Genomic DNA, 16,439 nt, shown 5'->3' with positions numbered 1-16,439 from the left:
TTGGTTCAATGATCCATGCTTGTGAATAGAGGGTTGATTGTTCTCCAAAGAATGACTTAAACAATTGAAAAGCAAAACTTCACTAACATCTAATCAACTAACCTTTGAATAACTTCTATTATAATTGCTTTAAATTTCAAGTCATTTACTTTATGCAATTTAAATTCAAGCCATTTATCATTTGCCATTTTACATACCATTTAACTTGTTTATGTTTATGTCATTTTCACTTTGCTCACTTGAGCCATGAATTATGATTATATATATTTGTTTATGTATCTTGTTTGTGTTTGTGGTCGTAGGACCTTAAAATACTTAATAAACAACAAAAACCCAAAAATATGTTTGTGTGGACTGTTGGATTTGATTTGAGCTTTGGAATTAGAATTAGGCAACATTCCCTATGCAAAAGGACTTGGCCAATGCCAACATTTCTGAAACCAAGTTCTTGTGGTTTGAATTCTCATCCGATGCAAGTATTGGGATCCACTTAAGTTCATCTTCTACATGGTCTTGATGAAGATGTTACTTTGAGCTTGTGTTTAATTCCTTATTCTGAGCCATTCAAGGAGTATGTCATTTGATATGTGGGGAAGATTATGAAGAAAACTGTGAAGATTCTAGCTTGGATGTGGCTATCTTTATTTGATGCCTTGATCTTTATCTTGCTTGTTTATTGGTATTGCTTGATTTTAAAGTCCAAAGGAAAAGTGTGTTTCTATATGACATTCTTGTCTATTGGATTGCATCCCATTGGTCAGATCTTTTCAACTTTTAACTTTTATTTTTTTGCTTAGGATTAGTCTCTTCATCTCCTCCCACTTCTTAAATTTTATATCTCTTCCCCTTTTTAAAATCTTCTTTGCTTGAGATTTCTAAACTTAGACTCTTTTGCAAATTAGAAACTTTGGCCTTATGCCATTGCATTTTAAACTCTTTTCTTAATCACACTTATCAATGAACCTAACCATATTATCTTAAAATTTCAAAAGACAAAAATAACTAACACTAATTCAAACTTTTAGGTATTTTGTGCCTCTTTTAAATTTAAACTTTTGTTAAAATCAATCTACTCACTTTGAAATTGATACCACGAACTACGAGATTTTGATCCCTCATTTTATGTTGGTATGTAGGCACAAGTCCGAAGGTCTTGTTAAACACAAAAATATAATTAAGGAATTTTTTTCTCATCCCCACACTCTATTTATTGTAAACATCATTTTACCAAAACACATGCACACATAATAAAGGGCTCCCTAGGAGTACCTAGGACGCTTTGGGTGCTAACACCTTCCCTCTATGTAACCAACCCCCTTACCTCTAATCTCTGGAATTTTATTAGTTTTGATTTGAGAACTTCTTATCTTTGGGTTTTGTTCGTAATTTTTCCTTTTCCTTTGGAAACAATAAAAGCGCGGTGGTGACTCTGGTTTTATTGAAGTTAAGTTTATCCATAGCTTAATGGTCATGAATTTACCGCTACAGAAATTAAGTGGAGACTCTGCTGTGGAGTAGTCCTCACTGGGTTTAGCCTACTTTTTTATGTGTATATAATTGTATATTTTCCTGTATGATATAATCTGCTTGTTATGCTTGGTGATCTCTGAGTGGCGAGATAAGTTCTAACCCGAACTTGAGTGCAATTAAGATAGGAGGATGGTATAGTCATGTTTGACTTGTATGGAGTAGTCCTAAGCAAGTTGGCTTGAGACTCATCTACTCAGTGGAGACCCTTTTGGATCTATTGATGTCACACAAGTTATTTGTGGTTAGGCATTACTCTCTATGATTTGGGGTCCGAGAAGCTGAGGAACATAGAACATTTAACCCAACTTGTCCTATTTAAGACGTGGTGCGGAGACTATTCAAGTGTAGACTTGATAACAATTGTTATGCGATACTTCACTCAAACGAGTTTCTCTTGAGAATATTATGGGTTGATGAGTAAGTAATCCTAACTTATAATATCTGATAGATGGAATTAAGACTCTGGGAACTTTTTAGAACATGATCTACATGTTTTATCCTTAGTACACTCCTTTTGGATGGTTATTAACCTGACTCCATGCTCGTGACTCACAACAAACCCTTGATTCTTGGTTGATCCAATCAAAGTCTTGTCAATATCAATGGAACTTAGGTGTTGATAAGGTGAAAACCATAATCCACCAAAATGGATGATTGATCTTGACAATGACTTGATTCATCCCTTGAACTTTGTTTATTAGCCTTGTGTGTGATCCCTATAGCGATAAATTCATGATCATCAAGCTATGGGTAAGCTAGACATCAAATAACAAGAGTCGTCACTACGCTTTTATTGTTTCCAAGGTAAAAGGGAAAAAGTATGAACAAAACCCCCAAAAGTAAGAAGATTTCAAATCAAAACTAATAAAATGCCAGAGATTACAGGTAAGGGGGTTGGTTACACATAGGAAAGGTATTAGCACCCAAAATGTCCTAGGTACTCCTAGGGAGCCCTTTCTTGTGTGCATATGTATTTTGGACAAAGTGATGTTTACAAACAAGTAGAATGGGGGGATGAGAAAAGAATTCATTAATTATATTTTTGTGTTTGACAAGACCTTCGGACTTGTGCCTACGTACCAACATAAAAATGAGGGATCAAAACCTCGTAGTTCGTGATACAAATTTCAAAGTGGATGCATTGCTTTTAATCAAAAATTAAGTTTGAAGGGCACAAAGGCCTAAAAATGGTTTGAATGAGTTAGTTCTTTTTGGCTTTTGAAATTTTTAAGTCCAGTATAGTTAAGTTTATTTACATGTTTAATTTAAGAAAAGAAGTTTGAAAATGCAATGGCATAAGGCCAAAGTTCCTAATTTTTGTAAAGTGGTCAAAGTTTAAAGTAAAACTAGTTCAAACAAAGAAGATTTTTTAAAAGGAGGGAGAGATTTTGAAATTAAAGAGATGGGGAGGAGACGAAGAGACTAATCCTATGCACAAAATTAAAAGTTAAGAGTTGAAAAGATCTGATCAATGGGTAGCAATCCAATAGACAAGAATGTCTTATAGAAACCCAAATTCCCTTGGACATTTTGAATTAAGCAACACACAATGCACAATTATATCAATCTTGAAGAGGAAGGAATCAAATAAAGATAGCCACATCCAAGCTTAGCCACTCCAAGATCTTCTTCAAATTAGCCCATGTAGAAGATGAATTCCACAAGTCACAAGTTCAAAATAATAGCTTCACAATGATCATGTTGCAGATGAACTCAAAGGGATCTTCAAAGATGTATCAGATGAAGTTTCAAATTGCAAGCACTTGGTTACACAAATGTTGGCATGTTGCCTTGAAAACCCTAGTTCATCTATGTATCTTGTGTGACTTCTTCAACAAAAGTATTCAAAAATTGATCAAATATTTAAAGGGATACTTCATATTACACCATCTTACATATATATGATCCTCCATGAGTCCCAAAAGTCAAGATAATTGCAAGCTAGCAAGTTGGTTCATGGTGGTTGACTAGAGGAATTCATCTGATCAAAACTGGGGTTCCCTAGACCATATCTCCTACAATATTTGTCATATGAAAATGATTCCAAGATCAAAGTTACTATAAATGACATTCCAAACAACTTTCATGTTGAGGTATATATTTAATTTTGCTTGGAAAGTCATTTTTTATGGTGAAAGATTATAGGTCATTTTGTCTAAACCCTAATTTAGAGGTCAACTTCCCAAGACCATAACTTGCTCAATTTGTATGAGATGAAATCCATTCAAGTTGAAAAATCAAATTCAAGATGTCTACTTCAACTTTTATGTTTGGAGGAAGAGCAAATACAACTTTTATGTGCATGTGATATGAGGATACAAGTGATTTTCCTCAACTTCATAAATGAATAACTCCTTCATATTAAATCCAAATGAGGCCAAAGTTGTGACCATTTTGAAGGAATTTGAGAGATATACAACTTCAATGAAGGAACTTTTCTCATTTGAAGCTCACATAAAAAGTTATGCAAGGTGGAATAAGTGAACATATGGCTTGACACTTAGAATTTTTTTTTGATATGTTTGATTTTCCCAACTTCCACCTCAAAATTCATCATGATCCAAGCTTTAAATGAAAAAGTGTTCAACATGAAAGTTGTTCCTCTAGATCTAACCTTTCCAAAAAGTCCAATTTCATCCTATTTGGACAAGGTTTTATTGGGTTGTGCATGGCTTAAACATGGGATCATCATTTGGCATAAGTGAACTTGAACCTTCCACACACAAATGCATGACTTTCCAACATGACTTCAACAATGTTTGTATCCAATTATGGACCAGAAGAAGTGATTACACGGGCCTATCACACGCCCATGAACCCATGCAATGTACATTGCTATTTTTGGAACTTTGATTCAAGTGTGAAAATGTCAATTGGTTTGGCTATAAATAGAACCCCTTGCCATCAGAAATGAGGACCCTGCGCGCCATCTTTGAATCCCAACCTACAAAACCCTCTCATTCAAAGGATAACCTTGATAATTTCCATTGGAAATTGAGTTTGAATCTCACTATTTTGAGATTCAAATCTCCAAGAGTCATGTGCCTTTTGATCATTCAATTCCACTCCATTAATTGTCCAGAGCAAGATCAAGAGCAAGCAAAAGCAAGACCGTGTTCATACAGACTTGCATTGAAGGTATTTTCCAGAAATTTTCATCTCTTCGATTCTCACTCAATTTTCCATAGTTCTTCTTGATCTTTGGTTGTCTGAAGTCCTACCAATGTAGGCAACAAGATTGAGTTGCTTTGAGGTCAAATCAAAGTAACTCAGATCATGCACCTCAAAATTCAACTCCATGTATGTTTCAATATACTTAGAGTTAGATGAAATTGAAGTCAGATTCGAGCTCCTGAGCATTTTTACTTTAAACTCATGTCCTTTTTTTTTTGGTGATGGTTATGAGTGAACCAGTCCGGTGAAGCTCACCGGAGAAGGAGATCAGAGCTTTGGTTTCGGTGATGTGTTGGCACTCATCTGAACCACATGATCCATTTAAAAGTTATAATCTCGTGCGTTGGTTTTGAATACCATCCATATAGCGCTTTGACTTGTGTCCACCATGGAACGCGCGCTAGCAACCACTTGATCTGCCACCTCAATTAACGAGGGAGATCAAGTGGTCCATGTTTTTTTGATTTTTTGATTTTAATTTTTATTCCTTTGATATTCATTAATTCATATTAATTTTAATATTGATCCAAAAAATATGAGAGTTTCACCAATTTTTTAAAAATAAATTCCTCTTTCATTTTCTGAATTAAAATTATTTTTTGGATCATTATTAATATTTTTCATGATTTAACTGATTTTGTGAATATTTTTAATTGTTTAAAAATAGTTTTAAGTTTTCAAAAATTATGAAATTTTTTCTCCAAGGTCCTTTGACCTTGTTTGACCTATGATAAATCTCATGGCCATTTCTTTGGTGTTTTGATGAGGTTTTAGGATTTTGACCAACCATAATTTAATTTAATGTATATTTTAATTGATTTTATTTGTTTAAATATAAAATAAATTGTGTTGAGCTTTTGATATTGACTTGTTGAGTTTGACTTATGTTGTTGGGCCTTGGTCAAGGTTGATTTGACTTTGTTGAGTTAAAATCATTGGATTTAGGGGATTGATGAAATGTACATTTCATCTTACAAAATGAATGAATGATTTTAATTTAGTAAAAGTCCTCCTTTGACCAATTTGTGTTGATTCTATTTCCCCTCCCTCTTCAACTTCATCCTATTCTCTTCTCATTCATGTCATAGACATATGATATCTCTATATCCTAAGGCTAGTTGATTGCGAAATCAACATAAGTATGGATGAGATTAGATCCACCTCTTTTGCATATTCTTTTAAGTGTGGTATGTTTTAGGAGTACGGTTCATAATACCATATCTCTAACATGCATTAACATTAATATTTCAATTGCCCGACCTCAAATAGTTGTGACTTCTACATAAGTCCAATTACGATTGCTTAACATAGCACTAAATTTTTGACACAAAAGGCATAGAGTTCTAGTAAATGAGATTGTAAGTTTCCACTCTTCCATGGTATTGTGTGGAAACTTGGCCTTTTTTCCTTCCTTTGGAAGATGTCTTGGTTCAAGGATCCATGCTTGTGAATAGTGGGTTGAGTGTTCTCCAAAGAATGACTTAAACAAAACAAAAGCAAAAGCAATACTAACTTCTAACCAATTAACAACTAACATTTAATTTCAAGCCATTTATTTTTACGCACTTTAACTTTTAGCCTTTATTCATTTGCCATTATTCATACCATTTAACTTGTTTAATTTAATGTCATTTTTACTTTTCTCACTTGAGCCATATCTTGTGAATATATTGTGTTTGTATATACTTGTTTATGTTTGTGGTCTTTTGACCTTAACGTACATAATAAGAACAAAAACCCTAAAAAACATTTGTGTGGACCGTTGGATTTGATCTGAGACATTGGACTTAGAATTAGGCAACACTCCCTATGCAAAAGGACTTGACCAATGCCAACTTTCATGAAACCAAGTGCTTGTGAAGTAAACTTTCATCTGATGCAAATATTGAAGATCCATTTGAGTTCATCTGCAACATGGTCTTATTAAAGCTGTTATTTTGAACTTGTGTCTAATGTCTATCCTTGAAGCCATTTGATACATGGAGATTATGAAGAAGATCATGGAGTTGCTAAGCTTGGATGTGACTATCTTTATTTGATGCCTTTCTCTTCATCTTGATATTTGTGTATTGATATTTCTTGATTCTAAAAGTCTAAGGGAAATTTAGGTTTCTATATGACATTCTTGTCTATTGGATTGTGTCGCATCTGCGAAAAACAACCGGCGGGCTAAAACGAAAACAACACAGAGCCACCACCGTGCGTTATTTATCCCAAAAGAGGGAAAGGAAACGCTCAGAGTAAACCTAGGAAAAAGCATGGTCTCGCGATCAAAGAGAAAGGGTACGGGAGTCGGTTACGCAAGGGGAAGGTATTAGCACCCCTCACGTCCGTCGTATTCGACGGGATCCACGCTCTAAAAGAAAGAAAAGGTTGCTAAACAAACATCACACACACACAATGAAGACCACACAGGTGGGGAAAAGAGGAGAGGGCTCGCTAGGATATCGCATCCTATGCCTACGTATCTCGTCTGGAACGAGAATCAGAGCTACCGTAGTTCGGCTCACGCACGCCAAACTAGACACACACAAACACGGGCAAACATGGAACCCGAACGCCAATCGCTGGACTTACATCGGCTTCCGAACTAAACAAACACAATCAAGATACGGACAGCCAATCGCTGGGCTTACATCCATATCCTGATACACAAGAGGGTTAACAAGCAAACACACACAAAAAGAAAAAAAGTGCCCGGAGAGACCTCGCGCGGTCTCCTGCCTACGTACCTTATCTGGTATGAGGATCAGGGCGACGTAGTTCCCCTGAACGGGAAAGAAATTCTAGCCAGAAACCAAGGGGAGACACACTACTAGGGAGTTGTACTCGAGCCTAGTGTTATCATGCATCATTGCCCTATGTTATGGTTTCTATCTACTTGCACAACAGCAAGCTAATCCTAACCAGGAAGCACAAAACACACATGCTCAATCAAAATAAAGCAAACATTCACATAGCACACACTATACCCAATCAAGTGAGGCTCAAACAAGGGTGGACTGCCGAGGCAAGTCAACTGTACAGGGTAGTGTTCGCTCTTAACCCTGACATTGAGAGTCAGGGTGAAGCAGATGAAAGGTGAGTGAAGATTAGACTTCACAGCTCTTATCCCTGGCCAGGGAGAGCTTCAGACAAAGGAGCGTGGGTCCAGAATGGAGGAACCCTTCTACGCTCAAGACTCTGAATCGACTGTACAACAGCACAAGATCTTGGGTTAATGTCCCAATGCATCAACACAGTGGTGTGAGCAGAGGGACGACTCAACAGAATAGCGGGAGTTAGATTGCGTATCTCTTTTATCCGCCAATTGCCTTAATCAAGGTCTTTTCCTGCTTGGGGATAAAGTTAAACAACCACAAACATCGCCTCTTAAGGAGGACTTCAGACAGTTGCCTGGCTAAATAACAAGCCAGGTCTTCCAGACTACATGGAGACAAGAGAGTCTACCTCAACTGGTTTATACAACCAAGCAGCAACACAACAAGTTCTTAAAGAACTAAAGCGACTATGGTACCTGAAATCAATCTAATACAGTCAGTATACCAGACAAACCAACATTAAACAGCAAAAGTCAAACAGTTAATCTGTACAGTCAACCAATGCAATATGCAAAGCACAATCAACTCAATTGAGTCAAGCATCCTACAAAACATACAATGTTAGTTTACAACAAGCAACCAAACTCAATTTAATCAACTTGCATTTTCCTCCTTAAGGCCTTTGCATCTCAACCTGAAAATCCAAACCAAACATGAGAAACAAGACCACTAGGCCAAGCCTAGGGTCCAAAGGAGATGAAAAAATCAAAACAGCAAGTGAAACTTATCCAAAATCACAATTAATCAATTTAGAGACAAATGCAATTGGTCCCATGCTCATATCCATCACCATTATCATTTCATGCACAAAAAGGTATCACATATGCAATTTGCAACTTCAAAAGACCAAACAGAATGATCAACATCAAATCCATATCAAAACAGCTCAATAAATTCCACAAACACTCAAGTCTAAACAGAACACCTTCAATGAGTAGCATATCAATTTTCAGCTCAATTGGACAAAAGGAAGTAGGTCAATGAAAATCAAGAAGTTCAGACAAGTTCAAGCAAGCCAACACATGGTATCCAAACAAGTATCAACTTCCATAAATCATAAAACAGTGACACAACAAGATAAATGAATGGGATCAAAACCACAATGACCTATAATGTGTCTACAATCCACATGTCAAATTTCACACTCATACAATCAATGACCAGAATTTCACAAATCAAATGGTAACATGTGTCACAAACAATCAACAAAATGACCAAACAGAGGGAAAAATTCCAATCAACTAGGAAATGCCATCAATAAATACAGAAAAACTCACATGTCATCTCAACATACATATGTTCATTCGTGCAAAAAATTAGCTCAATCCAACATCCCTAGGCAAGGCAAATAAAATCATGAAATTCATCAAGCTTGGTGTGACACAAATTGTCACACCTCTATTCAAAAATTCATATCTCAACATCCAGGGATCCAAAAATTGCAAACCACATATCAAAATCACCATCCAAGAGTCCAGAATAAGCACAAAAAATTTCATGAATTTATTTGGAAACATCATCATTTCATGAGTGAAAAGGCAAGACATATACAAATTGCATACATCCAATCAAACCCTAGGCATTTTTAATTTTCACACGTGCACAAAAATCACAAAAATCACCATTAAATTCTACACATTACAAGGAGCATGGTGAAAAAAACCTCACAAATTTTGGACAAAGGATGAATTATTTATGATTTTCTAAAGATCATGGATGAAATTGAAATAGAAAATGAAAAAGAAATTGAAATAATGAAATAGTAATGCTGAAAATGGCAAAAGCGTAATTCTTAAACGCATGACCAAAACGGCGCCGTTTCAATTTAATTCAGTGGCGCTTCCTCATTGGCTTGGAGGCGCGGGAAACAACTATTCAAACGCAGGCAAAGGAAATGAAGATCAAACATGGCCTGGCACGCGTTCTTGCTCAAGAACACCATCAGAATTTCCAGAAAATGATGAACATCAAATCTCAACCAAAATGAGGAAACTATACATCATTGGAACCAGCAAAGCACGCACATCATGAATATCCAATTATTTTAACCTAATTCTAAACATGTTAACCGGATCGATCAAAAAAGAAATGAGCATCAAACTTCAATCTCAGATCTCTCTCACAATTCTCAACCAAATCAAAAACTATGAGCATCATGTTAATCTACAATCAAAGACCTACACAAGCCATATAACAATTTGAGCGATGAAGAATTTCGAAAAATCACCTTGTGAATGAAGCAGATGAGAATTCGTGTGTTTTTGGCTCCAAGAAGGTGAAACAGATGGAGATCCTTGCTATGGAAGGTGATTGCAACACGTGCTTTAGCTCAAAGATGCTTCAGGTGCAAGAATCATGGAATTGCCATTGTTGTGCAAGCTTTGGACAGTCCAAGTTCTTGAAGCTTTTGGTACGGATTCAGCAAAACAGTTCTTCCTCAAGGTATATGGAGCATGGATCCACGAAGAATGAACAAGATTGATGAAGATTTGGATCAGAATTGTGAAAAATGTGTGATGAAGTTTTGAAGAATTTGAGAGGTTTTGATGAAAAAGTTTGTTGCAATCTTGGAGAATGTGATTGTTATTAGCAATTCTGTTACAGTTAAGGCTTTATACCAACTTCTTAATCCATCTCTTAATCAGAATTAACAAAATTGGATGAATTAGTGTTAATGTGATTTTAAGTGAAAGTCCAAAAATGACCTTTTCAAATTGGCAATGTAACAGTACCATGACAGTTCCAACAAGTCATATTTGCTATTTGGAGTGTGTTGGAAGTGGTTTCATATGCATAGGCCTTGTAAATCTCAAATTCACATGTTCACACCAAAAATTCAAACGAAGTCACTTAAAAAATGACTTTTTGCCTTGACCATTTTTGATGAATTTTGATTATTCATCATGAAAGTACATGTGAAATAGGGTATGCTCAAAGAAAGATCACCCAAATTGGACATTCCATGTGAAAGTTATGCCACTTTGAATTTAGGCATTTTTGAAAAATGATTGGACCATAACTTGTCAACCATAGATGAGAAATTCAAGTTCTTGGACTTTTTGGAAAGGTGAGAGCAAGAGCTACAACTTTCATGTTGAACAAAATTTCGTTTGAAGCCTTTTTGGACATGTAATTTTGTGGTGAAAAACTTTCCATTTTTGGAAACTTTCATTACAAGTCACTTTCTATCTTTGGCAACTTTTCTCCTGATTTTATTTTCTTCATTCTTGATGTTTGAAATGTCAAATGAAACTTGTTTAGACATGAATGAAGTGTATCCAACTCTCTCCCACCTCCAAATCCATAAAATCAAGCACAGTTGACCACAGTTGACTTTTTCAACTGATAGATGAATTTGGCAATGCACTGATCAAGTTGAGCCTCAAACTCCTGATGAAATGGCTCAAGGATGAAACCCTAGCTTCCATAAGCTCAATACAATCATGAAATGATCCCCATATCCATTATAGACCCCATCTCCTTGCCATGCCCTGATTGGCCCAATGCAGACAATTAAATTGATTAGGGTTGACCAGTGGTCAAAACCCTAATCTCAAGGTATCTGATGAATCTCTTGAATCTCTTGGATGATAACAAGACCATGATGATGATGATGTATCATTTCCACCAAGATGAAGACTAATCCCCTTGAGAATCAAGAAACCCTAATTTGTAGCCCATTCCTCAGATGGCTAATGATCAGTCCAATGAAACCCTCAGCTTGAATCTTTCAACCTCTTATCTTCATTCCAAGACCTAAGAGGATGACTTGCTCAATGTAGCCACATGATATGCAATTATGTAATGCCTAATGACCTACAAATGAAATGCAATATGTTAAGCTAGTCCCAAGAGAGGAGGGCAAATTTTGAGGTGTTACAGCTGCCCCTATTCAATCCACTGTGAACCTGTCGATATGAATAGCCTCGGCTTTCAGATGATCAGGATGAAGAGTGATTGAATACCAAGTACAGACGAACAATTTGCACTCTGATGGGAAAATAATTGACAATGCCTGTCAGAATCGGCGAAGAAACACAATCTCGAAACAAGAACCCGTCTGGAACGGAGAAAGTCGGCCTGATCACCGAAACAGAAACGTCGACCTGGATACCAAAATAAATGGTAACACAGGGATAACCATGGCCTGAACACCATACATCCGCTGGGGATTATTATCTCTTCTTTTTATGCTTTTCTTGAACCCCGAAATTTTCTCATGATTTCTCTTTTTCTATTTTCTTGAACCCCGAAATTTCCTTTCGCGCAACTGATCCCAGACCATTGCATTTGAACCCCGACACCTTGTTTGCCAAAATAATGCACCCCATTCTCCATTTTGAACCCCAGTCGCCTGACGATAACTCGCGATCGCCATTGTGAACCCCGTTCTCCAGAAAACACCTCGTGTCTCCTTTTCTCCGTTTGAACCCCGCTCTCCAGAAAACGTCTCGACATTTCCCTTTCTCCATTTGAGCCCCGTTCTCCCATCTCGTGTGATAATTCCGCTGGCAACTCGGAAATAACACCAAACACCACTCTGAGGGCGACACATCAGAGGGTAAACCTTCACAAAAGGAAGGTAACATGTGCATCTCTTCTTCAGAAGACACCCATAACGACCTCTACTGGCCTCCGCCAAAGTCTAAGGTGACACATGAACAGAAGATAATCCTTAGGACCTCATCCTGGATATAATCTTCAACTCCAATCTCCATTTGGACCCCGATCTCCAGAAAATGTCTCAACACTTCCTTTTCTCCATTTGAACCCCGATATCCAGAAAATGCCTCAACATTTCCCTTTCTCCGTTTGAACCCCAATAGTCGCGCTGATCGCGTAACATCCTTCGTTTTCATTTCCATCTCCGCTCGATAGAAAAATACTTCTCCAGTATCACACTACTGGGGAACATTGCTGATCTGACATTATGATGCTAAACTCATCCGAGTAACACCTCCACTATCCGGTGACACCAAATCTCAAGCGGTAACCACGGCTCGAGTCGCGCTGATCGCGGAATAATCCCATCTCCGTCCGACAGAAAAGCTTCCTCCAGTATCGCACTACTGGGGAACATTGCTGATCTGACATTATGATGCTAAACTCCTCGGAGTAACACCTTCACCTTTGGGCCAAATCACCTCTCAAACAGTAACCACGGTCTGAGACTAGCTTATGCTTGTAATGATGCATGATTGATTTTTCTGCGTAATGCTCCATAATTATGGAAATGCTACGCGATTTATTATGCAATATGCTATGCTATTTTTTCATGATGAATGTATAAAAAGCATCCCCCTCAAGGGACTCTTCTGAGGAGCTCGAGACACTCCGCTGAGGAACTCGCCACCACTCCGATTCCGCTCTGCTGGGGAATAGTGCTGCTGTTGGGAGAAGGCAACCCTTGCTGGGGAAAAACCTCCTTCGCACCCGATCCGCTTGGGGAATTGCTGCTGAAAGATCCACCAATGCACTCTGTGGGGATATACCAGTCTTGACTTGCTGGGGATATCAATCCCGACTCTGCTTGGGAAACCACCACACACAGATACTTCCGCTGGGGAAACTGCAACCTTCAAGCCTGGCGACTGGGGAAGCATCGATCTGAAACCTGCTGGGGGATAAAGATCCTGACCCTGCTAGGGAGATCTTGAATCTGCTGGGGAGTTAGTCCTCACGACTCTGCTTGGGGATATGCATCCCGACTCGTCTGGACCTTTTTTGCTCCATCATCTTGTATTCCAAACCGCTCCGTACTCGACGGAGAGCGAACTCCTGGGACTATACAGACTTTTCAATTTTCAGACTTTGAAGAGTCTTCTTGATTAATTCCAAGGATCGTCGTACGCCTCGTCGTCTTTTCACCGTTCTTCAATTCATTCGTCCCTGATTGGACTCCGTGGGGATTTATTTTGTCAAAAGGCTTCCACATCACGACCTGCAAGTGAGTGAAAATATCTAACAGTACCTGCAAACAGATCGTTAGATAAAACCGTGCCCCTGGCGTGTCAAGATTTCAACACTTGGGCCACTCAGCCTTCCTGATAAGATTTCAAGCTTTCAATCTTATAAGCATGCATTGGAAGGGACCTGTATGTCTTAAAATGCAAAGATTCTGTATCGAAATAATCAGATGTTTTCGCAATCAAAGCGGTAATGAAAAACAAAAACAAAATTATTTGATTGAATATGTATTTTATTGATTGAAAAAGTGTGGCTCAAACTGAGCAATACAAAGGAAGCAATTCCTAAAAAGAGGTAATTGCGCACAAAAGGAAAAATCTATCCTAATGGCAATGTGAAACCCGTAATATCATCGAGTTCCAACTCGGTTACACCCCATATGTCCTCAGACTCTCCGTGCTTTCTGCCTTCTGATCAAGACGATTCCGACTGATCCCTACCGGGTATTATCCATGATGCCTTAACCAAAGCACTAACGATCATGCCAGACGCAGTTGTTCGTTTCAATCCCTCTTTTGCCTGGACCGCCCTTTCGGGTTTTCAGTCCACCGGGATACCCCTTTTTGCCCAAGTCGCCTTTTCAGGTTTTCGACTTGCCGGGTGTACAGTTTTTTCATTTTTATCCCTAATTTTTGCCCGAACCTTTCTTTCTGTTTCTTTTTGGTTCGCCGGGATGCCCATTTTTGCCTGGACTATTTTGTTCTTTTCGTCCAGCGGGTTTCTTTATACGAAGTATTTTTTAACTGCGTCCGCATTCACAGGGGATGGGAAATCTTCGCCATCCATGGTCGTTAACAACAAGGCTCCACCAGAGAAAACCTTCTTGACCACGAATGGACCTTCATAATTGGGTGTCCATTTGCCCCTTCGATCGTTTTGAGGAGGAAGGATCCTTTTCAGCACCATATCACCCACGTGATACACCCGAGGTCGTACCCTTTTGTCAAAAGCACGTTTCATCCGCTGCTGGTACAACTGCCCATGACAGATAGCTGCCAGCCTCTTTTCCTCGATCAGGCTCAACTCTTCGTACCGGGTCCTTACCCATTCAGCCTCTTGCAACTTTACGTCCATCAGGACTCTCAACGAGGGAATCTGAACCTCAACCGGTAGCACGTCTTCCATCCCATATACCAACGAGAAAGGCGTTGCCCCAGTAGATGTGCGTACCGACGTTCGATACCCATGCAATGCAAACGGTAACATCTCATGCCAGTCTTTATAGGTTACCACCATCTTCTGCACAATCTTCTTGATATTCTTGTTGGCTGCCTCAACCGCCCCATTCATCTTCGGACGATAGGGAGAAGAATTGTGATGCTCGATCTTGAATTCCCGGCACAATTCTGCCATCATCTTATTGTTCAAATTAGAACCATTATCAGTAATGATTCTCTCGGGAACCCCATATCTGCAAATGATGTCTCTCTTGAGAAACCTGGCAACGACCTGCTTCGTCACATTCGTATAAGAGGCTGCTTCCACCCACTTGGTGAAGTAATCAATAGCCACCAATATGAATCTGTGCCCATTCGAAGCTGTCGGCTCAATCTTCCCAATCATATCAATGCCCCACATAGCAAACGGCCATGGAGACGACATTAAGCTCAACGGATTTGGAGGCACGTGCACCTTGTCAGCATAAATCTGGCATTTATGACACTTCCGCACGAAATTGAAACACTGGGCCTCCATTGTCATCCAATAATAACCTGGCCTCAGCAGCTTCTTTACCATTGCATTCCCACTGGCATGGGTACCAAACGACCCTTCGTGAACCTCTTTCATCAATTGGCTTGCTTCTTTATCATCGACACATCTGAGCAAGACCCAATCAAAATTTCTCTTATATAGAACCCCATCCTTATTCAAGTAGAACACCATGGCCAACCTCCGCAGAGTCTTTCGGTCCTTCTTCGATGCTCCCTCAGGATACCCTTGAGTCTCTAGATAGCGCTTGATATCATAATACCACGGCTTCTCATCATCAGGTGCTGTATCAACAGCAAACACATAAGCCGGTCTATCCAGACGACCTACTTCAACACTGGGGAACTGATTCCACCTCTGCACCTTAATCAAGGCAGCCAGTGTAGCCAAAGCATCTGCCAAATGATTCTCCTCTCTAGGCACATGATGCATCTTCACCTTGGTGAAAAATGTCAACAATCTCCTCGTATAATCCCGGTATGGAACTAAATGAGATTGATGCGTGTACCATTTTTCGTTAACTTGATTTATCACCAGAGCTGAATCTCCATATATGACAAGGTTCTTGATCCTCAAATCAATCGCCTCTTCAATCCCCAATATGCAAGCTTCATATTCAGCCACGTTGTTGGTGCACTCAAATGTTAGTCGGGCAGCAAAAGGAATATGGGATCCTTTCGGCGTAACCAAAACAGCACCAACACCGCTACCATTCACGTTAACGGCCCCATCAAACATCAGAATCCATTCGGATTCAGGGTCAGGCCCCTCCTCCGGGATTGGTTCCTCGCAATCTTTCGATTTGAGAAACATGATGTCCTCATCAGGGAATTCAAACTTCATCGGTTGATAATCATCAATGGGTTGCTGGGCGAGGTAATCAGACAATACACTCCCCTTGATTGCTTTCTGAGAGGTATACTGTATATCATACTCAGTCAAAATCATTTGCCATCT

Source organism: Lathyrus oleraceus, chromosome 6, assembly GCF_024323335.1.
Source record: "Lathyrus oleraceus cultivar Zhongwan6 chromosome 6, CAAS_Psat_ZW6_1.0, whole genome shotgun sequence".
NCBI lineage: Eukaryota > Viridiplantae > Streptophyta > Magnoliopsida > Fabales > Fabaceae > Lathyrus > Lathyrus oleraceus.
The sequence above is the reverse complement of the archived record's forward strand: the minus strand, read 5'-3'. Positions refer to the sequence as shown.